Source organism: Portunus trituberculatus, chromosome 12 (assembly GCF_017591435.1).
Source record: "Portunus trituberculatus isolate SZX2019 chromosome 12, ASM1759143v1, whole genome shotgun sequence".
Classification (NCBI taxonomy): domain Eukaryota; kingdom Metazoa; phylum Arthropoda; class Malacostraca; order Decapoda; family Portunidae; genus Portunus; species Portunus trituberculatus.
In genome coordinates, this window is record NC_059266.1 from 7,117,573 (window position 1) to 7,144,338 (window position 26,766).

Below are 26,766 nucleotides of genomic sequence, written 5' to 3' on the forward strand. Positions count from 1 at the left end.
AGTGGGTAAAAACGGGAAATCCACAGACATTAAATGCAGTACGGAAGGTAGCGTCACAAACGTGGGCGAAAGCTAGCTCGAACACCGTACAGACAGATACACCACAACACCTCAGCACAGCACTTGGCAAAACACCTTTGAAATACACATGTGACTGCAAACAGAGCTCACTTATTGGAACACTCTCCCTTTACAAACACAGAGGCGTGATGAAAATAAATACAACGTTCACAATACTCAAGTGAGGGGCGAAGGACAATGGAGGGAGGTGGGCAGGCAGCTCGACGCGGTGGTGATCCGAGTCTCTCTCTCTCTCTCTCTCTCTCGAGCGGGACAAGGGAACGCACTAGGCGACACACCGAGACATCTGGTAGGAAATATGAAAACTAATAAGCCTATAACAGGACGCATTAATTAATTAAGGGTGAAAATTGGATACTGGTATACATTTCACACGTGAAAGCAGAGGATTTACAAAGGAATAACACAATGCAAGGTATATAAAATAACACATGAAAACATATTAAACATATCAAATAGAACATATTAAATAGAAATATTTACCATTGAAAAGAAAAAGAGGTATACATGTACACTGTACACTGCTATCACTATGCTATGCACAAGTTGTCCATATCACTGTTTTCTGCTGGTGTAGATAAGGCATTGCAAAAAACCTTACCCACTAGCTACACATCTACAACTGTCTACAAAATCTACAAGTTTATCCACCCAATCTACAAATGGTCAATGAAATACACTACACCAGTGATGAAGATTTGTGGCCAACCTTCACAACTTCATTGGTGCGTTTCCAAGAATCACCCATTTCTTCCTCCTGCTCCGGACCTTTTGTTCCTTTGGCTACACCGGCAGTAGCAGCAGCGGCAGCAGTCTGGTGTCTGTTGTATGTCTTGCACGTTCACTCCGAACACTTCCCTCACTTGTTTGGTGTTAGTAGTACTGAATCCTGGAACAAGAGGTGGAACAATATTGAAATGGCGTCAACAGTAATAAGTCTTGAAAAAAATAACAACAAAGAGTTCAAAACCTTTTTAAATGAGACACGCGGAGATAAAAGTGTGATGTGCAAACCACAATACTCACATCACGGTCACTCAACACTTTATTCTGGGCTTGCTTCGCTGTAGTCACTCCTGTGGGAGGAATACAATGCCGTCCTGTTCAATGGTGCATGCAGCCGCTGGCTTCCTCCTCCCGTCCTGTGGTACACTGGCTGGGTTGGGGAAGCTTGCGTGGATGATAACACGTCGACGCATCTTCAGGAACCCGACAAACATCTGTACAGTGAACATGTTGCAGGTGAGATGAAAGGAAAGGTATGAAGTGTGAGTCGGCTAACTATACAGTATTGCAATATTCTCAGTGTGTCAAGAACAATTTAGGAAGTGTTTAAAGTATGCAACAATCTCACCCACTACTTAATAACGCCATCTTTGCCACAGCACAGCCACAACACATCCACAGCATAGACACCACTATAGACACTCAATTTATAATGAAATCATCCCCACACACATCCAAGAGACCCATAATACACATCAAAACCTCTTAAAACACTCAAATCTAACCCAAAACACACTCAAAACACCATGCAACACCTCACAATGCTGGAATATACACCCAAGACTCACTAGAAACACCCAATAGGTACACACCAAAATACGTAACTTGAAACACTATAAACACCATGCAACACCTCAAAATGCCCCCAAAACACACTCAAAAAATGCAGATACTCAAACACACCTCCACACCACACTCAAGGCACGTCAAATACACATGTATAAGAGACTTAAAACACACTAAAAGCACACGAAATACACCCAGAATATACTTATATCACCCACAAAACACATTTAAAATACCCCAAATATACCCCAGACCAACATTATGCATTATAAAGAACGTTTGGATTAAAAGGGACACTTACCTAAATATTCCACCTTAGCTCCTTCTCCTATTCCGCCTCTATTTCTCGTTTATTCTTCGTCCTCCTCCTTTATTTCTCCTTCTTCTTTCTTCTATTACTTCCGTCTTCACGTCTGAGCCTAGAAACACATCAAAACATTAGATATTAGGCAAAATATTGAGGAAATGGAGGGTGACTTAAGTATTGTGGCTTGGCTTCTCCTCTTCCTTCTCTCTCTCTCTTTCTCCTTCCTTTCCTCCTTAACCTCCCTTATTTCTCCTTTCTACTTCCTTCTGCTACTAATATCTACACACCTGACCCTAGCAACACACGAAAACACATCAAAACATTAGATATTAGGCAAAATATTGAGGAAATGGAGGGTGACTTAAGTATTGTGGCTTGGCTTCTCCTCTTCCTCTCTCTCTCTCTTTCTCCTTCCTTTCCTCCTTAACCTCCCTTATTTCTCCTTTCTACTTCCTTCTGCTACTAATATCTACACACCTGACCCTAGCAACACACGAAAACACGTAGAAATCACCAGATATTAGGCAAAATATTGACGAACTGCGGGTTTGGGAAAGAGGCGCCAGCCTGGGGCTATGTTGAGTCACCACCTGGGCTGTGGTCGTCACAGAGAACGGCGGAAGCTGGCTGTGACTCGGCTAAATTACGTAAATAATTTCATTTTAAAAATGACTTTTCGAATAAACGAAGCCACGCCCGAATGCTTGTTATTTTATGACGTGATAAATACTAAAAACAGTTTTAAAAATATCAAAACAACTCCAGCTTAACTAGTTTTTAAAAAATGTCTAAATTAAGTATGCTAAATATAAAAAAACATTTAAACTTATAAATCTGCTAAAACACCATGCAAAGTCAAGCCATTTTCACTTGGTGAGTAATTTACCACATTTGAGGGAGTATGAGCTATCTTTTAAGGCATTCCACAGCGAGTTACACCGAGAAGCACAAACGTGACCAAATAAAATAAAGAAAAATATGACGTTTTTTCAACACCCCAAACACCATTTCAAAGTCCACATATTTCACTCAATAGATTGATTTCACGCTTAAAGGACACCGGCGATCCTCTGATACCACAAAGGCCCACTTATACCTTCAAATAAAAACCAGAAAACTGGAAATGGAAAATTTTGACCGTTAAAAAGCCTTTAACATTCGCCATAAAACACCACTAAACGCCACATATTTACCCAACACAGGGGCGGAACACACTTCAAACACAACGAAACATTTAAACAAACCATAAAACATACCATGGAAGCGTAATATTACCCTCAGGAAATATTTGAAAAAGCATTCAACCCAGCAGGCTGCCTAGGGGGGAGGGTGATGGCTGGGGGACTTGGGTGGGAGGCGGCCCGGAGGCAACACTGGCGGCGGACCTCCATATTTAGCCTTTATCATCTTACCAAGCTAAAATTAAGCCACTCAGGGAACTATTGACCAGGGCATATGAAATGGTGCACTAGTGGCTTGCATTGTGACACATGTTTGGCTTACGGTAAGTGAAGGAAGCAAATATCAGCGGGTATTATAGACGCCTTGCTCTTTTTAATGTTCGTTGTACCTATCACATATTAATATTTACGTGCTAATTAAACTCTCATACGTAAAGAAAACCTAACAATAAGTGAATGGCCTTATAAGTACCTTTAATTGATGAAGATAAGGCAGTGTTGAGATTGTGGTGAAGGCACTGCTTGTCTTGCCGCATGGTGATAGGTGATTGGCACTGCTTGAAATCTATCGGTGATATAGCAACACATCACGTGTGTGTGTGTATGATTGTGTGATTGTCTTTTGAGTGTTCATGACAGTGTGTGTGTGTGTGTGTGTGTGTGTGAGTGTGAGTGTGTATGGGACAGTATAACCACTGCCAGCACCACCACCCTTACCTTCACCACGGCTATTAGACAACTGCCGCCCCATGGCCCATTCGTAGCAGGCGGTGTCTGTCAAAGGAGCAGGTGTGTACAAATGTTTATGTTAACTATCTCTTACAAAATCTCTTTTTAATGAGACACTATACTTGTATAAACACCACATAATGATTTGCTGGTTATTGTGACATCTTTCCCTTCGCTATTGTGTCCAGCTATGGTTATTTGCCAAAGTAGGAAACATTAAAATTGTATCTTGTTGTGCAGCGATTGTTGGCATCTCCCGCGGGGCTTCAGAGGCAGACTACACTATTTCTCTCATTCTCTATTTCTATCGCCTGATTGTACGAGGATTTCTGGCAATAAATAAGGGTGAAGTGGTGATAAGTAGAGGAATATACACGTTTTCTTTTTCCATTCACATCCACCTTGTCAATTATACACGAATTTATTGACTTATCTATCTGCCTACAGGCGTTTTCAGTAGCGTCACAGCAAGGCCAAACATGTTTAAGTTCACGCTGAACAGGACGGTGGTGAGGACACCGTCGGTGGTGCCAGACGTCCGTGTCACTATATGCCGCACAATAAGTAAACGTAAATCTACATCTACAGTATACCCATTTCTATGGTCTAACATACGTCTTACTATTTAGTTTTCTTCGAAATGTAACTTCTTAATCTCAATCAATCTATCAGATGATAGTATACAACTGCGTGAGTGAGTCGGTGAAAAGGAAGAGAAGAACACGAAAGAATAGAAGAAATTAAGAATATAACAAACTATCTTATCAAAACATAGCCAAGCAGTTTTCAGAAGAGGATATTAGTTGACATTGTGCAAGGTGAATACTATACAATATACAGGAATGAACATCGAGAGAAGACACTTGTTGTGGTTCACCAATAGACACCACATACTTAATGGTGTCATTTGTTTTAATGGAATGGTGCACACGGCCGGCTGGCCAAAGGAAGGCCTGGCTCGTTCTTGCACATTTCCCTCCCTATGTTCTCTCCTCTCTCCTTCACTCTCTATTCTCCCTCCTCCCATCATCTCACTTTCTCTTGGAAAAGTGCCGCCAGCCATGGGAAAGAGGAGATGGCGTTAGCGAGTTGTGAGGGAAGCGGCAGGGGCATGCATTCACTTTACACATTACTACTAGTATTTCCATGCAACTATATTGTGGCATCGTGTCACCTCACAAGCTGTGGCGCCATGCAACAAATTGTTCACTAATATCACTTCACTTGCAAACCAGATGTTGTTTTGCATCTCTTTCAACTGATATGAAAACAGGTCGATACATTATGCATTTTATTATATCAAGAGATATTGTGTTGCCATTACAAAAATACAGGAGCATCATTCACAAGATATCGTCATATCAATAGGTATGAAAAATAAATACAAGTAACAAAAACTGCACCACGTTACAAGTCATTGGCAAAAACTTAAATTAAGTATTGCATTGAAAGACTCACAAAACATCATCTTTGGAAACACGTAACAATACCTTTGTGCTTCACCCCAGAAAACAAAAAAGACACTTATGTGGTCTATCTTGACACACACACACACACACACACACACACACACACAAGAAGGAACAGGTTGTTGTGACCACTACAGACAGAGCCATGTATGTGTACATCACACCTTGCAATAGTGTGAGTGATAACCACTACTACTACTACTACTACTACTACCCTTAAATACTAGTAATTGGTACTAATTACTGTGATGGCCTGGCAACAAGACACACCGAGACGCACAGCCAGTATGCTCGCTAGGCTACACTCCCTCTCTTAAGAAGATGGCGTCTCCTAACAAGGAACGTTATCTTCATTCACTACGTGTTTCTCCATGGTGAACTCCAGCATGGAGTGAACACGTTGGTCATTTGGTTCTTAAGGCATAAACGATCATGATGGGTGACACGAATGATGAGTGACTCGTATCCCAAGAGGTTACTTTCCTCTCTTGGTCTACATATATACAATTATCTCTTTTAAATACGATATACATAGTTACACCCGAGTTCAAAGAGAAATTCACATTCGCATCTGACTTAAGGTCTAACCCAACTCGGACGTGCCAGAAATCAAAGGGGAAGGAATTTTAAACACGACTCAAAAAATAGTACATATATTAAGCAAAGATAGCTTCACTAACAAGCACCAATGATAACCCATACAAGAGTAATAATCATGGGGAAACAGATCCACGATGGAGAGTAGAGAGTTATGCAATGCAGCTTCACTCACCAGTATGCCACACTACACGTATCATTAGCCCACAAGCAAACAAATATAAGAGAAAATATCCCATGACACCGTGACACGGGGGAAATGATTCCCGACACTGTTGTACGTGGAGGGAGGTTGACTTACCACTCCGTTACACGAGGGAAATGTACACTGAACCAACATAACCACGCTTTTAAGGTTTATCAGGACGGGGTAAAAGGGAAATCCACAGACATTAAATGCAGTACGGAAGGTAGCGTCACAAACGTGGGCGAAAGCTAGCTCGAACACCGTACAGACAGATACACCACAACACCTCAGCACAGCACTTGGCAAAACACCTTTGAAATACACATGTGACTGCAAACAGAGCTCACTTATTGGAACACTCTCCCTTTACAAACACAGAGGCGTGATGAAAATAAATACAACGTTCACAATACTCAAGTGAGAGGGGAAGGACAATGGAGGGAGGTGGGCAGGCAGCTCGACGCGGTGGTGATCCGAATCGCTCTCTCTCTCTCTCTCTCTCTCTCTCTCGAGCAGGACAAGGGAACGCACTAGGCGACACACCGGAGACATCTGGTAGGAAATATGAAAAACTAATAAGCCTATAACAGGACGCATTAATTAATTAAGGGTGAAAATTGGATACTGGTATACATTTCACACGTGAAAGCAGAGGATTTACAAAGGGAATAGCAGAATGCAAGGTATATAAAATAACACATGAAAACATATTAAACATATCAAATAGAACATATTAAATAGAAATATTTACCATTGAAAAGAAAAAGAGGTATACATGTACACTGTACACTGCTATCACTATGCTATGCACAAGTTGTCCATATCACTGTTTTCTGCTGGTGTAGATAAGGCATTGCAAAAAACCTTACCCACTAGCTACACATCTACAACTGTCTACAAAATCTACAAGTTTATCCACCCAATCTACAAATGGTCAATGAAATACACTACACCAGTGATGAAGATTTGTGGCCAACCTTCACAACTTCATTGGTGCGTTTCCAAGAATCACCCATTTCTTCCTCTTGCTCCGGACCTTTTGTTCCTTTGGCTACACCGGCAGTAGCAGCAGCGGCAGCAGTCTGGTGTCTGTTGTATGTCTTGCACGTTCACTCCGAACACTTCCCTCACTTGTTTGGTGTTAGTAGTACTGAATCCTGGAACAAGAGGTGGAACAATATTGAAATGGCGTCAACAGTAATAAGTCTTGAAAAAAATAACAACAAAGAGTTCAAAACCTTTTTTAAATGAGACACGCGGAGATAAAAGTGTGATGTGCAAACCACAATACTCACATCACGGTCACTCAACACTTTATTCTGGGCTTGCTTCGCTGTAGTCACTCCTGTGGGAGGAATACAATGCCGTCCTGTTCAATGGTGCATGCAGCCGCTGGCTTCCTCCTCCCGTCCTGTGGTACACTGGCTGGGTTGGGGAAGCTTGCGTGGATGATAACACGTCGACGCATCTTCAGGAACCCGACAAACATCTGTACAGTGAACATGTTGCAGGTGAGATGAAAGGAAAGGTATGAAGTGTGAGTCGGCTAACTATACAGTATTGCAATATTCTCAGTGTGTCAAGAACAATTTAGGAAGTGTTTAAAGTATGCAACAATCTCACCCACTACTTAATAACGCCATCTTTGCCACAGCACAGCCACAACACATCCACAGCATAGACACCACTATAGACACTCAATTTATAATGAAATCATCCCCACACACATCCAAGAGACCCTAATACACATCAAAACCTCTTAAAACACTCAAATCTAACCCAAAACACACTCAAAACACCATGCAACACCTCACAATGCTGGAATATACACCCAAGACTCAATAGAAACACCCAATAGGTACACACCAAAATACGTAACTTGAAACACTATAAACACCATGCAACACCTCAAAATGCCCCCAAAACACACTCAAAAAATGCAGATACTCAAACACACCTCCACTCCACACTCAAGGCACGTCAAATACACATGTATAAAAGACTTAAAACACACTAAAAGCACACGAAATACACCCAGAATATACTTATATCACCCACAAAACACATTTAAAATACCCCAAATATACCCCAGACCAACATTATGCATTATAAAGAACGTTTGGATTAAAAGGGACACCTTAGCTCCTTCTCCTATTCCGCCTCTATTTCTCGTTTATTCTTCGTCCTCCTCCTTTATTTCTCCTTCTTCTTTCTTCTATTACTTCCGTCTTCACGTCTGAGCCTAGAAACACATCAAAACATTAGATATTAGGCAAAATATTGAGGAAATGGAGGGTGACAAGTATTGTGGCTTGGCTTCTCCTCTTCCTCTCTCTCTCTTTCTCCTTCCTTTCCTCCTTAACCTCCCTTATTTCTCCTTTCTACTTCCTTCTGCTACTAATATCTACACACCTGACCCTAGCAACACACGAAAACACATCAAAACATTAGATATTAGGCAAAATATTGAGGAAATGGAGGGTGACTTAAGTATTGTGGCTTGGCTTCTCCTCTTCCTTCTCTCTCTCTTTCTCCTTCCTTTCCTCCTTAACCTCCCTTATTTCTCCTTTCTACTTCCTTCTGCTACTAATATCTACACACCTGACCCTAGCAACACACGAAAACACGTAGAAATCACCAGATATTAGGCAAAATATTGACGAACTGCGGGTTTGGGAAAGAGGCGCCAGCCTGGGGCTATGTTGAGTCACCACCTGGGCTGTGGTCGTCACAGAGAACGGCGGAAGCGGGGTGACTCGGCTAAATTACGTAAATAATTTCATTTTAAAAATGACTTTTCGAATAAACGAAGCCACGCCCGAATGCTTGTTATTTTATGACGTGATAAATACTAAAAATAGTTTTAAAAATATCAAAACAACTCCAGCTTAACTAGTTTTTAAAAATGCCTAAATTAAGTATGCTAAATATAAAAAAACATTTAAACTTATAAATCTGCTAAAACACCATGCAAAGTCAAGCCATTTTCACTTGGTGAGTAATTTACCACATTTGAGGGAGTATGAGCTATCTTTTAAGGCATTCCACAGCGAGTTACACCGAGAAGCACAAACGTGAGCAAATAAAATAAAGAAAAATATGACGTTTTTTCAACACCCCCAAACACCATTTCAAAGTCCACATATTTCACTCAATAGATTGATTTCACGCTTAAAAGGACACCGGCGATCCTCTGATACCACAAAGGCCCACTTATACCTTCAAATAAAAAACCTGAAAACTAGAAATGGAAAATTTTGACCGTTAAAAAGCCTTTAACATTCGCCATAAAACACCACTAAACGCCACATATTTACCCAACACAGGGGCGGAACACACTTCAAACACAACGAAACATTTAAACAAACCATAAAACATACCATGGAAGCGTAATATTACCCTCAGGAAATATTTGAAAAAGCATTCAACCCAGCAGGCTGCCTAGGGGGGAGGGTGATGGCTGGGGGACTTGGGTGGGAGGCGGCCCGGAGGCAACACTGGCGGCGGGACCTCCATATTTAGCCTTTATCATCTTACCAAGCTAAAATTAAGCCACTCAGGGAACTATTGACCAGGGCATATGAAATGGTGCACTGGTGGCTTGCATTGTGACACATGTTTGGCTTACGGTAAGTGAAGGAAGCAAATATCAGCGGGTATTATAGACGCCTTGCTCTTTTTAATGTTCGTTATACCTATCACATATTAATATTTACGTGCTAATTAAACTCTCATACGTAAAGAAAACCTAACAATAAGTGAATGGCCTTATAAGTACCTTTAATTGATGAAGATAAGGCAGTGTTGAGGTTGTGGTGAAGCAATTGCACTGCTTGTCTTGCCGCATGGTGATAGGTGATTGGCACTGCTTGAAATCTATCGGTGATATAGCAACACATCACGTGTGTGTGTGTGATTGTCTTTTGAGTGTTCATGGCAGTGTGTGTGTGTGTGTGTGTGTGTGGGTGTGGGTGTGTATGGGACAGTATAACCACTGCCAGCACCACCACCCTTACCGTCACCACGACTAGTAGACAACTGCCGCCCCATGGCCCATTCGTAGCAGGCGGTGTCTGTCAAAGGAGCAGGTGTGTACAAATGTTTATGTTAACTATCTCTTACAAAATCTCTTTTTAATGAGACACTATACTTGTATAAACACCACATAATGATTTGCTGGTTATTGTGACATCTTTCCCTTCGCTATTGTGTCCAGCTATGGTTATTTGCCAAAGAAGGAAATATTAAAATTGTATCTTGTTGTGCAGCGATTGTTGGCATCTTCCGCGGGGCTTAAGAGGCAGACTACACTATTTCTCTCATTCTCTATTTCTATCGCCTGATTGTACGAGGATTTCTGGCAATAAATAAGGGTGAAGTGGTGATAAGTAGAGGAATATACACGTTTTCTTTTCCATTCACATCCACCTTGTCAATTATACACGAATTTATTGACTTATCTATCTATCTACAGGCGTTTTCAGTAGCGTCACCGCAAGGCCAAACATGTTTGAGTTCACGCTGAACAGGACGGTGGTGAGGACACCGTCGGTGGTGCCAGACGACCGTGTCACTGTATGCCGCACAATATGTAAACGTAAATCTACATCTACAGTATACCCATTTCTATGGTCTAACATACGTCTTACTATTTAGTTTTCTTCGAAATGTAACTTCTTAATCTCAATCAATCTATCAGATGATAGTATACAACTGCGTGAGTGAGTCGGTGAAAAGGAAGAGAACAACACGAAAGAATAGAAGAAATTAAGAATATAACAAACTATCTTATCAAAACATAGCCAAGCACTTTTCAGAAGAGGATATTAGTTGACATTGTGCAAGGTGAATACTATACAATATACAGGAATGAACATCGAGAGAAGACACTTGTTGTGGTTCACCAATAGACACCACATACTTAATGGTGTCATTTGTTTTAATGGAATGGTGCACATGGCCGGCTGGCCAAAGGAAGGCCTGGCTCGTTCTTGCACATTTCCCTCCCTATGTTCTCTCCTCTCTCCTTCACTCTCTATTCTCCTCCTCCCATCATCTCACTTTCTCTTGGAAAAGTGCCGCCAGCCATGGGAAAGAGGAGATGGCGTTAGCGTGTGGTGAGGGAAGCGGCAGGGCATGCATTCACTTTACACATTACTACTAGTATTTCCATGCAACTATATTGTGGCATCGTGTCACCTCACAAGCTGTGGCGCCATGCAACAAATTGTTCACTAATATCACTTCACTTGCAAACCAGATGTTGTTTTGCATCTCTTTCAACTGATATGAAAACAGGTCGATACATTATGCATTTTATTATATCAAGAGATATTGTGTTGCCATTACAAAAATACAGGAGCATCATTCACAAGATATCGTCATATCAATAGGTATGAAAAATAAATACAAGTAACAAAAACTGCACCACGTTACAAGTCATTGGCAAAAACTTAAATTAAGTATTGCATTGAAAGACTCACAAAACATCATCTTTGGAAACACGTAACAATACCTTTGTGCTTCACCCCAGAAAACAAACAAGACACTTTTGTGGTCTATCTTGGAGACACACACACACACACACACACACACAAGAAGGAACAGGTTGTTGTGACCACTACAGACAGAGCCACGTGTACATCACACCTTGCAATAGTGTGAGTGACAACCACTACTACTACTACTACTACTACTACCCTTAAATACTACTACTTGGTACTAATTACTGTCATGGCCTGGCAACAAGACACACCGCGACGCACAGCCAGTATGCTCGCTAGACTACACTCCCTCTCTTAAGAAGATGGCGTCTCCTAACAAGGAACGTTATCTTCATTCACTACGTGTTTCTCCATGGTGAACTCCAGCATGGAGTGAACACGTTGGTCATTTGGTTCTTAAGGCATAAACGATCATGATGGGTGACACGAATGATGAGTGACTCGTATCCCAAGAGGTTACTTTCCTCTCTTGGTCTACATATATACAATTATCTCTTTTAAATACGATATACATAGTTACACCCGAGTTCAAAGAGAAATTCACATTCGCATCTGACTTAAGGTCTAACCCAACTCGGACGTGCCAGAAATCAAAGGGGAAGGAATTTTAAACACGACTCAAAAATAGTACATATATTAAGCAAAGATAGCTTCACTAACAAGCACCATAATCACCAATGATAACCCATACATGAGTAATAATCATGGGGAAACAGATCCACGATGGAGAGTAGAGAGTTATGCAGCTTCACTCACCAGTATGCCACACTACACGTATCATTACCCCACAAGCAAACAAACATAAGAGAAAATATCCCATGACACCGTGACACGGGGGAAATGATTCCCGACACTGTTGTACGTGGAGGAGGTTGACTTACCACTCCGTTACACGAGGAAATGTACACTGAACCAACATAACCACGCTTTTAAGGTTTATCAGGACGGGGTAAAACGGAAATCCACAGACATTAAATGCAGTACGGAAGGTAGCGTCACAAACGTGGGCGAAAGCTAGCTCGAACACCGTACAGACAGATACACCACAACACCTCAGCACAGCACTTGGCAAAACACCTTTGAAATACACATGTGACTGCAAACAGAGCTCACTTATTGGAACACTCTCCCTTTACAAACACAGAGGCGTGATGAAAATAAATACAACGTTCACAATACTCAAGTGAGGGGCGAAGGACAATGGAGGGAGGTGGGCAGGCAGCTCGACGCGGTGGTGATCCGAGTCTCTCTCTCTCTCTCTCTCTCGAGCGGGACAAGGGAACGCACTAGGCGACACACCCAAGACATCTGGTAGGAAATATGAAAAACTAATAAGCCTATAACAGGACGCATTAATTAAGGGTGAAAATTGGATACTGGTATACATTTCACACGTGAAAGCAGAGGATTTACAAAGGAATAACACAATGCAAGGTATATAAAATAACACATGAAAACATATTAAACATATCAAATAGAACATATTAAATAGAAATATTTACCATTGAAAAGAAAAAGAGGTATACATGTACACTGTACACTGTATCACTATGCTATGCACAAGTTGTCCATATCACTGTTTTCTGCTGGTGTAGATAAGGCATTGCAAAAAACCTTACCCACTAGCTACACATCTACAACTGTCTACAAAATCTACAAGTTTATCCACCCAATCTACAAATGGTCAATGAAATACACTACACCAGTGATGAAGATTTGTGGCCAACCTTCACAACTTCATTGGTGCGTTTCCAAGAATCACCCATTTCTTCCTCCTGCTCCGGACCTTTTGTTCCTTTGGCTACACCGGCAGTAGCAGCAGCGGCAGCAGTCTGGTGTCTGTTGTATGTCTTGCACGTTCACTCCGAACACTTCCCTCACTTGTTTGGTGTTAGTAGTACTGAATCCTGGAACAAGAGGTGGAACAATATTGAAATGGCGTCAACAGTAATAAGTCTTGAAAAAAATAACAACAAAGAGTTCAAAACCTTTTTAAATGAGACACGCGGAGATAAAAGTGTGATGTGCAAACCACAATACTCACATCACGGTCACTCAACACTTTATTCTGGGCTTGCTTCGCTGTAGTCACTCCTGTGGGAGGAATACAATGCCGTCCTGTTCAATGGTGCATGCAGCCGCTGGCTTCCTCCTCCCGTCCTGTGGTACACTGGCTGGGTTGGGGAAGCTTGCGTGGATGATAACACGTCGACGCATCTTCAGGAACCCGACAAACATCTGTACAGTGAACATGTTGCAGGTGAGATGAAAGGAAAGGTATGAAGTGTGAGTCGGCTAACTATACAGTATTGCAATATTCTCAGTGTGTCAAGAACAATTTAGGAAGTGTTTAAAGTATGCAACAATCTCACCCACTACTTAATAACGCCATCTTTGCCACAGCACAGCCACAACACATCCACAGCATAGACACCACTATAGACACTCAATTTATAATGAAATCATCCCCACACACATCCAAGAGACCCTAATACACATCAAAACCTCTTAAAACACTCAAATCTAACCCAAAACACACTCAAAACACCATGCAACACCTCACAATGCTGGAATATACACCCAAGACTCAAAAGAAACACCCAATAGGTACACACCAAAATACGTAACTTGAAACACTATAAACACCATGCAACACCTCAAAATGCCCCCAAAACACACTCAAAAAATGCAGATACTCAAACACACCTCCACTCCACACTCAAGGCACGTCAAATACACATGTATAAAAGACTTAAAACACACTAAAAGCACACGAAATACACCCAGAATATACTTATATCACCCACAAAACACATTTAAAATACCCCAAATATACCCCAGACCAACATTATGCATTATAAAGAACGTTTGGATTAAAAGGGACACTTACCTAAATATTCCACCTTAGCTCCTTCTCCTATTCCGCCTCTATTTCTCGTTTTTTCTTCGTCCTCCTCCTTTATTTCTCCTTCTTCTTTCTTCTATTACTTCCGTCTTCACGTCTGAGCCTAGAAACACATCAAAACATTAGATATTAGGCAAAATATTGAGGAAATGGAGGGTGACAAGTATTGTGGCTTGGCTTCTCCTCTTCCTCTCTCTCTCTTTCTCCTTCCTTTCCTCCTTAACCTCCCTTATTTCTCCTTTCTACTTCCTTCTGCTACTAATATCTACACACCTGACCCTAGCAACACACGAAAACACATCAAAACATTAGATATTAGGCAAAATATTGAGGAAATGGAGGGTGACTTAAGTATTGTTGCTTGGCTTCTCCTCTTCCTTCTCTCTCTCTCTCTTTCTCCTTCCTTTCCTCCTTAACCTCCCTTATTTCTCCTTTCTACTTCCTTCTGCTACTAATATCTACACACCTGACCCTAGCAACACACGAAAACACGTAGAAATCACCAGATATTAGGCAAAATATTGACGAACTGCGGGTTTGGGAAAGAGGCGCCAGCCTGGGGCTATGTTGAGTCACCACCTGGGCTGTGGTCGTCACAGAGAACGGCGGAAGCTGGCTGTGACTCGGCTAAATTACGTAAATAATTTCATTTTAAAAATGACTTTTCGAATAAACGAAGCCACGCCCGAATGCTTGTTATTTTATGACGTGATAAATACTAAAATAGTTTTAAAAAAATCAAAACAACTCCAGCTTAACTAGTTTTTTAAAAATGCCTAAATTAAGTATGCTAAATATAAAAAAACATTTAAACTTATAAATCTGCTAAAACACCATGCAAAGTCAAGCCATTTTCACTTGGTGAGTAATTTACCACATTTGAGGGAGTATGAGCTATCTTTTAAGGCATTCCACAGCGAGTTACACCGAGAAGCACAAACGTGAGCAAATAAAATAAAGAAAAATATGACGTTTTTCAACACCCCAAACACCATTTCAAAGTCCACATATTTCACTCAATAGATTGATTTCACGCTTAAAAGGACACCGGCGATCCTCTGATACCACAAAGGCCCACTTATACCTTCAAATAAAAAACCAGAAAACTGGAAATGGAAAATTTTGACCGTTAAAAAGCCTTTAACATTCGCCATAAAACACCACTAAACGCCACATATTTACCCAACACAGGGGCGGAACACACTTCAAACACAACGAAACATTTAAACAAACCATAAAAACATACCATGGAAGCGTAATATTACCCTCAGGAAATATTTGAAAAAAGCATTCAACCCAGCAGGCTGCCTAGGGGGGAGGGTGATGGCTGGGGGACTTGGGTGGGAGGCGGCCCGGAGGCAACACTGGCGGCGGGACCTCCATATTTAGCCTTTATCATCTTACCAAGCTAAAATTAAGCCACTCAGGGAACTATTGACCAGGGCATATGAAATGGTGCACTGGTGGCTTGCATTGTGACACATGTTTGGCTTACGGTAAGTGAAGGAAGCAAATATCAGCGGGTATTATAGACGCCTTGCTCTTTTTAATGTTCGTTATACCTATCACATATTAATATTTACGTGCTAATTAAACTCTCATACGTAAAGAAAACCTAACAATAAGTGAATGGCCTTATAAGTACCTTTAATTGATGAAGATAAGGCAGTGTTGAGGTTGTGGTGAAGCAATTGCACTGCTTGTCTTGCCGCATGGTGATAGGTGATTGGCACTGCTTGAAATCTATCGGTGATATAGCAACACATCACGTGTGTGTGTGTGATTGTCTTTTGAGTGTTCATGGCAGTGTGTGTGTGTGTGTGTGTGTGTGTGTGTGTGGGTGTGTATGGGACAGTATAACCACTGCCAGCACCACCACCCTTACCGTCACCACGACTAGTAGACAACTGCCGCCCCATGGCCCATTCGTAGCAGGCGGTGTCTGTCAAAGGAGCAGGTGTGTACAAATGTTTATGTTAACTATCTCTTACAAAATCTCTTTTTAATGAGACACTATACTTGTATAAACACCACATAATGATTTGCTGGTTATTGTGACATCTTTCCCTTCGCTATTGTGTCCAGCTATGGTTATTTGCCAAAGCAGGAAATATTAAAATTGTATCTTGTTGTGCAGCGATTGTTGGCATCTCCCGCGGGGCTTCAGAGGCAGACTACACTATTTCTCTCATTCTCTATTTCTATCGCCTGATTGTACGAGGATTTCTGGCAATAAATAAGGGTGAAGTGGTGATAAGTAGAGGAATATACACGTTTTCTTTTCCATTCACATCCACCTTGTCAATTATACACGAATTTATTGACTTATCTATCTATCTACAGGCGTTTTCAGTAGCGTCACCGCAAGGCCAAACATGTTTGAGTTCACGCTGAACAGGACGGTGGTGAGGACACCGTCGGTGGTGCCAGACGACCGTGTCACTGTATGCCGCACAATATGTAAACGTAAATCTACATCTACAGTATACCCATTTCTATGGTCTAACATACGTCTTACTATTTAGTTTTCTTCGAAATGTAACTTCTTAATCTCAATCAATCTATCAGATGATAGTATACAACTGCGTGAGTGAGTCGGTGAAAAGGAAGAGAAGAACACGAAAGAATAGAAGAAATTAAGAATATAACAAACTATCTTATCAAAACATAGCCAAGCAGTTTTCAGAAGAGGATATTAGTTGACATTGTGCAAGGTGAATACTATACAATATACAGGAATGAACATCGAGAGAAGACACTTGTTGTGGTTCACCAATAGACACCACATACTTAATGGTGTCATTTGTTTTAATGGAATGGTGCACATGGCCGGCTGGCCAAAGGAAGGCCTGGCTCGTTCTTGCACATTTCCCTCCCTATGTTCTCTCCTCTCTCCTTCACTCTCTATTCTCCTCCTCCCATCATCTCACTTTCTCTTGGAAAAGTGCCGCCAGCCATGGGAAAGAGGAGATGGCGTTAGCGAGTGGTGAGGGAAGCGGCAAGGGCATGCATTCACTTTACACATTACTACTAGTATTTCCATGCAACTATATTGTGGCATCGTGTCACCTCACAAGCTGTGGCGCCATGCAACAAATTGTTCACTAATATCACTTCACTTGCAAACCAGATGTTGTTTTGCATCTCTTTCAACTGATATGAAAACAGGTCGATACATTATGCATTTTATTATATCAAGAGATATTGTGTTGCCATTACAAAAATACAGGAGCATCATTCACAAGATATCGTCATATCAATAGGTATGAAAAATAAATACAAGTAACAAAAACTGCACCACGTTACAAGTCATTGGCAAAAACTTAAATTAAGTATTGCATTGAAAGACTCACAAAACATCATCTTTGGAAACACGTAACAATACCTTTGTGCTTCAACCCAGAAAACAAAAAAGACACTTATGTGGTCTATCTTGGACACACACACACACACACACACACACACACAAGAAGGAACAGGTTGTTGTGACCACTACAGACAGAGAGCCATGTGTACATCACACCTTGCAATAGTGTGAGTGACCACTACTACTACTACTACTACTACTACCCTTAAATACTAAAAATTGGTACTAATTACTGTCATGGCCTGGCAACAAGACACACCGCGACGCACAGCCAGTATGCTCGCTAGGCTACACTCCTCTCTTAAGAAGATGGCGTCTCCTAACAAGGAACGTTATCTTCATTCACTACGTGTTTCTCCATGGTGAACTCCAGCATGGAGTGAACACGTTGGTCATTTGGTTCTTAAGGCATAAACGATCATGATGGGTGACACGAATGATGAGTGACTCGTATCCCAAGAGGTTACTTTCCTCTCTTGGTCTACATATATACAATTATCTCTTTTAAATACGATATACATAGTTACACCCGAGTTCAAAGAGAAATTCACATTCGCATCTGACTTAAGGTCTAACCCAACTCGGACGTGCCAGAAATCAAAGGGGAAGGAATTTTAAACACGACTCAAAAATAGTACATATATTAAGCAAAGATAGCTTCACTAACAAGCACCAATGATAACCCATACAAGAGTAATAATCATGGGGAAACAGATCCACGATGGAGAGTAGAGAGTTATGCAGCTTCACTCACCAGTATGCCACACTACACGTATCATTACCCCACAAGCAAACAAACATAAGAGAAAATATCCCATGACACCGTGACACGGGGGAAATGATTCCCGACACTGTTGTACGTGGAGGAGGTTGACTTACCACTCCGTTACACGAGGGAAATGTACACTGAACCAACATAACCACGCTTTTAAGGTTTATCAGGAGAGTGGGTAAAAACCGGAAATCCACAGACATTAAATGCAGTACGGAAGGTAGCGTCACAAACGTGGGCGAAAGCTAGCTCGAACACCGTACAGACAGATACACCACAACACCTCAGCACAGCACTTGGCAAAACACCTTTGAAATACACATGTGACTGCAAACAGAGCTCACTTATTGGAACACTCTCCCTTTACAAACACAGAGGCGTGATGAAAATAAATACAACGTTCACAATACTCAAGTGAGAGGGGAAGGACAATGGAGGGAGGTGGGCAGGCAGCTCGACGCGGTGGTGATCCGAATCTCTCTCTCTCTCTCTCTCTCGAGCGGGACAAGGGAACGCACTAGGCAACACACCCGAGACATCTGGTAGGAAATATGAAAAACTAATAAGCCTATAACAGGACGCATTAATTAAGGGTGAAAATTGGATACTGGTATACATTTCACACGTGAAAGCAGAGGATTTACAAAGGAATAACACAATGCAAGGTATATAAAATAACACATGAAAACATATTAAACATATCAAATAGAACATATTAAATAGAAATATTTACCATTGAAAAGAAAAAGAGGTATACATGTACACTGTACACTGCTATCACTATGCTATGCACAAGTTGTCCATATCACTGTTTTCTGCTGGTGTAGATAAGGCATTGCAAAAAACCTTACCCACTAGCTACACATCTACAACTGTCTACAAAATCTACAAGTTTATCCACCCAATCTACAAATGGTCAATGAAATACACTACACCAGTGATGAAGATTTGTGGCCAACCTTCACAACTTCATTGGTGCGTTTCCAAGAATCACCCATTTCTTCCTCTTGCTCCGGACCTTTTGTTCCTTTGGCTACACCGGCAGTAGCAGCAGCGGCAGCAGTCTGGTGTCTGTTGTATGTCTTGCACGTTCACTCCGAACACTTCCCTCACTTGTTTGGTGTTAGTAGTACTGAATCCTGGAACAAGAGGTGGAACAATATTGAAATGGCGTCAACAGTAATAAGTCTTGAAAAAAATAACAACAAATAGTTCAAAACCTTTTTAAATGAGACACGCGGAGATAAAAGTGTGATGTGCAAACCACAATACTCACATCACGGTCACTCAACACTTTATTCTGGGCTTGCTTCGCTGTAGTCACTCCTGTGGGAGGAATACAATGCCGTCCTGTTCAATGGTGCATGCAGCCGCTGGCTTCCTCCTCCCGTCCTGTGGTACACTGGCTGGGTTGGGGAAGCTTGCGTGGATGATAACACGTCGACGCATCTTCAGGAACCCGACAAACATCTGTACAGTGAACATGTTGCAGGTGAGATGAAAGGAAAGGTATGAAGTGTGAGTCGGCTAACTATACAGTATTGCAATATTCTCAGTGTGTCAAGAACAATTTAGGAAGTGTTTAAAGTATGCAACAATCTCACCCACTACTTAATAACGCCATCTTTGCCACAGCACAGCCACAACACATCCACAGCATAGACACCACTATAGACACTCAATTTATAATGAAATCATCCCCACACACATCCAAGAGACCCTAATACACATCAAAACCTCTTAAAACACTCAAATCTAACCCAAAACACACTCAAAACACCATGCAACACCTCACAATGCTGGAATATACACCCAAGACTCAAAAGAAACACCCAATAGGTACACACCAAAATACGTAACTTGAAACACTATAAACACCATGCAACACCTCAAAATGCCCCCAAAACACACTCAAAAAATGCAGATACTCAAACACACCTCCACTCCACACTCAAGGCACGTCAAATACACATGTATAAAAGACTTAAAACACACTAAAAGCACACGAAATACACCCAGAATATACTTATATCACCCACAAAACACATTTAAAACACCCCAAATATACCCCAGACCAACATTATGCATTATAAAGAACGTTTGGATTAAAAGGGACACCTTAGCTCCTTCTCCTATTCCGCCTCTATTTCTCGTTTATTCTTCGTCCTCCTCCTTTATTTCTCCTTCTTCTTTCTTCTATTACTTCCGTCTTCACGTCTGAGCCTAGAAACACATCAAAACATTAGATATTAGGCAAAATATTGAGGAAATGGAGGGTGACTAAAGTATTGTGGCTTAGCTTCTCTTCCTTCTCTCTCTCTTTCTCCTTCCTTTCCTCCTTAACCTCCCTTATTTCTCCTTTCTACTTCCTTCTGCTACTAATATCTACACACCTGACCCTAGCAACACACGAAAACACATCAAAACATTAGATATTAGGCAAAATATTGAGGAAATGGAGGGTGACTTAAGTATTGTGCTTGGCTTCTCCTCTTCCTCTCTCTCTCTTTCTCCTTCCTTTCCTCCTTAACCTCCCTTATTTCTCCTTTCTACTTCCTTCTGCTACTAATATCTACACACCTGACCCTAGCAACACACGAAAACACGTAGAAATCACCAGATATTAGGCAAAATATTGACGAACTGCGGGTTTGGGAAAGAGGCGCCAGCCTGGGGCTATGTTGAGTCACCACCTGGGCTGTGGTCGTCACAGAGAACGGCGGAAGCTGGCTGTGACTCGGCTAAATTACGTAAATAATTTCATTTTAAAAATGACTTTTCGAATAAACGAAGCCACGCCCGAATGCTTGTTATTTTATGACGTGATAAATACTAAAATTAGTTTTAAAAATATCAAAACAACTCCAGCTTAACTAGTTTTTAAAAAATGTCTAAATTAAGTATGCTAAATATAAAAAAACATTTAAACTTATAAATCTGCTAAAACACCATGCAAAGTCAAGCCATTTTCACTTGGTGAGTAATTTACCACATTTGAGGGAGTATGAGCTATCTTTTAAGGCATTCCACAGCGAGTTACACCGAGAAGCACAAACGTGACCAAATAAAATAAAGAAAAATATGACGTTTTTTCAACACCCCAAACACCATTTCAAAGTCCACATATTTCACTCAATAGATTGATTTCACGCTTAAAAGGACACCGGCGATCCTCTGATACCACAAAGGCCCACTTATACCTTCAAATAAAAAACCAGAAAACTGGAAATGGAAAATTTGGACCGTTAAAAAGCCTTTAACATTCGCCATAAAACACCACTAAACGCCACATATTTACCCAACACAGGGGCGGAACACACTTCAAACACAACGAAACATTTAAACAAACCATAAAAACATACCATGGAAGCGTAATATTACCCTCAGGAAATATTTGAAAAAAGCATTCAACCCAGCAGGCTGCCTAGGGGGGAGGGTGATGGCTGGGGGACTTGGGTGGGAGGCGGCCCGGAGGCAACACTGGCGGCGGGACCTCCATATTTAGCCTTTATCATCTTACCAAGCTAAAATTAAGCCACTCAGGGAACTATTGACCAGGGCATATGAAATGGTGCACTAGTGGCTTGCATTGTGACACATGTTTGGCTTACGGTAAGTGAAGGAAGCAAATATCAGCGTGTATTATAGACGCCTTGCTCTTTCTAATGTTCGTTATACCTATCACATATTAATATTTACGTGCTAATTAAACTCTCATACGTAAAGAAAACCTAACAATAAGTGAATGGCCTTATAAGTACCTTTAATTGATGAAGATAAGGCAGTGTTGAGATTGTGGTGAAGGCACTGCTTGTCTTGCCGCATGGTGATAGGTGATTGGCACTTCAACATCTTCACACCGTAAGTCGATTTGCAACTTCGCATGACACATGATCATCCTTTGATCTGTAGACTTCACAGTCAGAACACTCGCATCATGTGGTAGCTCAATCACTTACATTGGTCACTTCACACTGGATGACGAGACCAATCTCGAACATATGGACACAGTTCGAACCTTATGGAAAGCACTCAGTAGCATACATGTAAAGTACTGCAGTCATAAAAGCAAACAAGTATCACTCATAGCCTAAGCTAAAACTATGCAATCATATCAATCAGACTCAATTACTATCGCATCAACCACGCTATTGCATTCCTATACCTACCTAACTCACTGCATACACACACATAGCACATTTATGAAATCATCCAAACCAGGCAGAATCCACATCAACAATCTAAACACTCAAATGCAACCAATGCACAAAACCACAAAACCATGCATACACTCAATCAACCACGACTCAAGACACTACTAGTGAATACACCTAAACCTAAAACCCAAAACGTATACAACATCAAAGCACAACATGCCAAACCAAAACATCAAACTCAAATACTCAACACCACAACACACTAAACACAACCTACACTAACACCTAAAACAACACACGAAAGTACAATTACATATCACACTAATAACCATTAATACCCCAAATACCTAAATACACTCACTATACCCAGACACATATATAAAAGCCAAAATCAATACTTACATTTAGCCACTACTCCTATGCTCCATCCTCATATGCTCTATCTTACATCTCTTACTCATATCTCTCTCACTACTCACTATCAACAAATCATAGCCACTAAACTGACACAGCTAAATAGCTCTACCAAATCAACAATTGTACACAAAATCTTTCTCTCCCTAACCACTATTACCTACCATATACCCCTTGCTCATCTTACTTAAATACACTCTACTACTTCACACACTAACACCCTAATTCCAAATTAGTATTAGTACTAGTTATGGCTTCCTTTTCTTCTTCCCCTCATATTTCTTTCCTCATTCCTTTATTACTCGTCTCCTCGCTACACACTAACACACCAATTACAATTAGTACTTGTAGAACCTGCAGAAGGTATTTCCACAAAAGTAAAAGTAAATACATTAAAAGAGCAATAACACCAATATGAACGGTTATGATAAACATGTTATAATGCCAGAAACAATACCACAAAGCTAAGAACAAGCACAATAAACAAAAAATCCTGTCACGTATAGTATTATGAGAAAAGTAAAACTACAAAAAGAAATAACAAGGTGAAAAATAAAGAAAATTCCATTGTTGTGAAAAACTGAGAGAAAACAAAAGCAAAGATCCAAAATCATACTGGCAAATATTAAAGGTGAACAAGGAGGAAACAAGGAGAGTGAACTTAATCTTGAGATATTTACACCACTTTAAAATTATTAACTATTGATAACGAGAAATGACACCATTGACTATGAAATTAACCAAGAGAGGAATGTGCCCATATTGAACAACCATTACGTCTGAAGAGATAAAAACATGCATCAATAAGTTGGAAAATAACAAATCACCAGGTTCTGACAATATCATCAATGAATATATTAAAAGTACTCAAGACCTATTATCCCTCTATGTTAAGATGTTTAATAAAATATTGGATGAAGGAGTCTTCCCAATGGAGTGGACCATTGAGTAATAATACCATTATACAAAAACAAGGCGACGTCAGAGACGCAAATAACTACCGGGAATTACCTTGTTAAGCTGTATGGGAAAGTTATTTACATCCATCTTGAACAATCGTTTGAATCAGTATTCTGAAGCGAACCACATCATCAATGAAACACAGGCAGGATTTAGACAAGGATATTCAACCTGGATCATATGTATTTGCTCAAATGTATTATTGATTTGTTTAAATGGAAAAGAAACAAATATTTTGCTTGTTCGTAGATTATAAGAAGGCGTTTGATATGGTGTGGAGGAAGCATTATGGTTTAAGCTGGTTAGAGATAATGTTAATGGTAAATTGTTACATGTTGTTAGAGTATGTATAAAAATGTTAGATCTTGTGTGATGGTGAATCAAAATTGTCGGACACATTTTCGTGTAATATGGGTAAGGCAGGAGAAAATTTGTCACCATTGTTATTTGTTATATTAATGACTTGCAGGACAAACTTGAACTTAATTGTAAATATTTGATTTTGATAACGAATTTCTTAATATCTATTTGAAATTATTTGTGCAATGTACGCGATGATACAGTATTGCTATGTGATAGTGAAGTGAATATGAAACAGGCGCTAACATCTTTGCATAATTATTGTCTAGATTGGAAGTTAAAGGTTAACTGTGACAAAACCAAAATTGTTGTATTTAGTAGAGACAGTACAAACAAGTAATTATAATTTTCAATTAGGTGAGACTATTCAGGTTGTTAACGAGTACAAATATTTGGTGTCTTATTTAACCACAATGGTAGATTCAGGAAAGAGTTGGCTCTAGGAACAGGCAACCAGCTCTGTATTCCATCATTGGTACTTCACGTAAATATGACTTGCCAGTTGATATTCAAATAGAACTGTTTAAAACGATGGTTGTGCCTGTACTTACATATGGCTGTGAAATAGGTGATTGTACTATAAGAAATAGAATTACTACATAGAAGTTTGAAGCACTTTTGTATGTACATAGATACACCAGCACAGACATGGTATACTGAACAGTTTACTCTTGATATAACTATTAAGTGTAAGATGATAAGTTATTGGTCTAGGTTAGTGACAAAGAACACTAAATTGTTATATAATGTATAATTGCTTATTACAGTTATATACGACGTCTGTATTTATCACCATGGATAGAATACATATATTTGAAGAGTGTGGAATGTCATGGGTGTGGATGGCCAGACAGTTAGTAACCCTAAATGGTTCAGAAAAGCGATTGAACAAATTAGACTTATGGATAAACAAGTGTGAACATATCAAATAAAGGTATTTGTAATACTTACAAATTATATAAAGAAATTTATGGAATTGAAGAATACCTTAAACTTAATAAAAATAATCGTATAAGTTTGTCAAAGCTTCACGAAATAATAAATTACCAATCATTGTTGGTAGATATAATCAAACAGACAGAAGGTGCGTTATTGTACAAATGTAATAATGAATTGATAGGATGAATACCATGCTTTGTTGATTTGTCAAAATCAAGAAATTCTTCAATTGAGAAATAGATACATACAATATTATACACTGCAACCAAATCATTTCAAATTAGTCAAACTGATGCAAAGTGGTAATGTAAACTTGTTAATAAACTGCACAGTTATTAATCATTGTTGCAATGTTTGGTGAACATAAGATTATGACATATTGACTGTGCTCCATACTTTGTAAAAACACAAAAATAACTTTCTTTCTTTTCTTTCACACACACACACACACACACAAGGAACAGGTTGTTGTGATCACTACAGACAGAGCCACGTCTACACCACACCTTGCAATAGTGTGAGTGACAACTACTACTACTACTACTACTACTACTACTTGGTACTAATTACTGACATGGCCTGGCAGCAAGACACGCGCCACGCACAGCCACCTGTTGATGTGTGACTGGCCAGCATGCTCGCTACACTCCCTCACTAAGAAGATGGCGTCTCCTAACAAGGAACGTTATCTTCATTCACTACGTGTTTCTCCATGGTGAACTCCAGCATGGAGTGAACACGTTGGTCATTTGGTCCTTAAGGCATAAACGATCATGATGGGTGACTCGTATCCCAAGAGGTTACTTTCCTCTCTTGGTCTATATACTTATCTCTTTTAAATACGATATACATAGTTACACCCGAGTTCAAAGAAATTCACATTCGCATCTGACTTAAGGTCTAACCCAACTCGGACGTGCCAGAAATGAAAGGGAAGGAATTTTAACACGACTCAAAAATAGTACATATATTAAGCAAAGCTAGCTTCACTAACAAGCACTATAATCACCAATGATAACCTATACAAGAGTAATAATCATGGGGAAACAGATCCACGATGGAGAGTAGAGAGTTATGCAGCTTCACTCACCAGTATGCCACACTACACGTATCATTACCCCACAAGCAAACAGACATAAGAGAAAATATCCCATGACACCGTGACACGGGGGAAATGATTCCCGACACTGTTGTGCGTGGAGGGAGGTTGACTTACCACTCCGTTACACGAGGGAAATGTACACTGAACCAACATAACCACAATT

The 26,766-nt window shown here is 40.3% G+C and overlaps 4 long non-coding RNA genes across 8 annotated transcripts in view; all 4 read right to left on the reverse strand.

The window, feature by feature from the left end:
* Window positions 1-494: 494 nt before the first annotated feature.
* On the reverse strand, window positions 495-2,007 carry LOC123502724. 2 transcript variants are annotated; one of them, XR_006674203.1, is made up of 3 exons: window positions 1,968-2,007; window positions 1,108-1,301; window positions 495-970 (listed from the first exon to the last, which is right to left on the reverse strand). It is a non-coding gene; the product is annotated as an uncharacterized LOC123502724 (long non-coding RNA). The 2 variants fall into 2 exon arrangements; XR_006674204.1 differs by having other exon boundaries at window positions 1,955-1,993.
* Window positions 2,008-6,318: 4,311 nt separating this feature from the next.
* Window positions 6,319-8,300, reverse strand: LOC123502734. The gene is made up of 4 exons (XR_006674207.1): window positions 8,261-8,300; window positions 7,419-7,612; window positions 7,101-7,280; window positions 6,319-6,675 (listed from the first exon to the last, which is right to left on the reverse strand). It is a non-coding gene; the product is annotated as an uncharacterized LOC123502734 (long non-coding RNA).
* Window positions 8,301-12,589: 4,289 nt separating this feature from the next.
* Window positions 12,590-14,569, reverse strand: LOC123502736. The gene is made up of 4 exons (XR_006674212.1): window positions 14,531-14,569; window positions 13,672-13,865; window positions 13,355-13,534; window positions 12,590-12,935 (listed from the first exon to the last, which is right to left on the reverse strand). It is a non-coding gene; the product is annotated as an uncharacterized LOC123502736 (long non-coding RNA).
* Window positions 14,570-18,839: 4,270 nt separating this feature from the next.
* Window positions 18,840-26,766, reverse strand: part of LOC123502735 — an 8,752-nt gene continuing 825 nt past the window's right edge. Inside the window, exons 1-4 of one of the 4 annotated variants that reach the window (XR_006674211.1) lie at window positions 20,790-20,829; window positions 19,948-20,141; window positions 19,631-19,810; window positions 18,840-19,210 (exon numbers count right to left, since the gene is read on the reverse strand). This is a non-coding gene — a long non-coding RNA (uncharacterized LOC123502735). Of the gene's footprint in view, window positions 19,211-19,334; window positions 19,811-19,947; window positions 20,142-20,789; window positions 20,830-26,766 lie in introns of those variants that run through there. The other 3 variants (XR_006674210.1, XR_006674208.1, XR_006674209.1) reach the window with 3 other exon arrangements.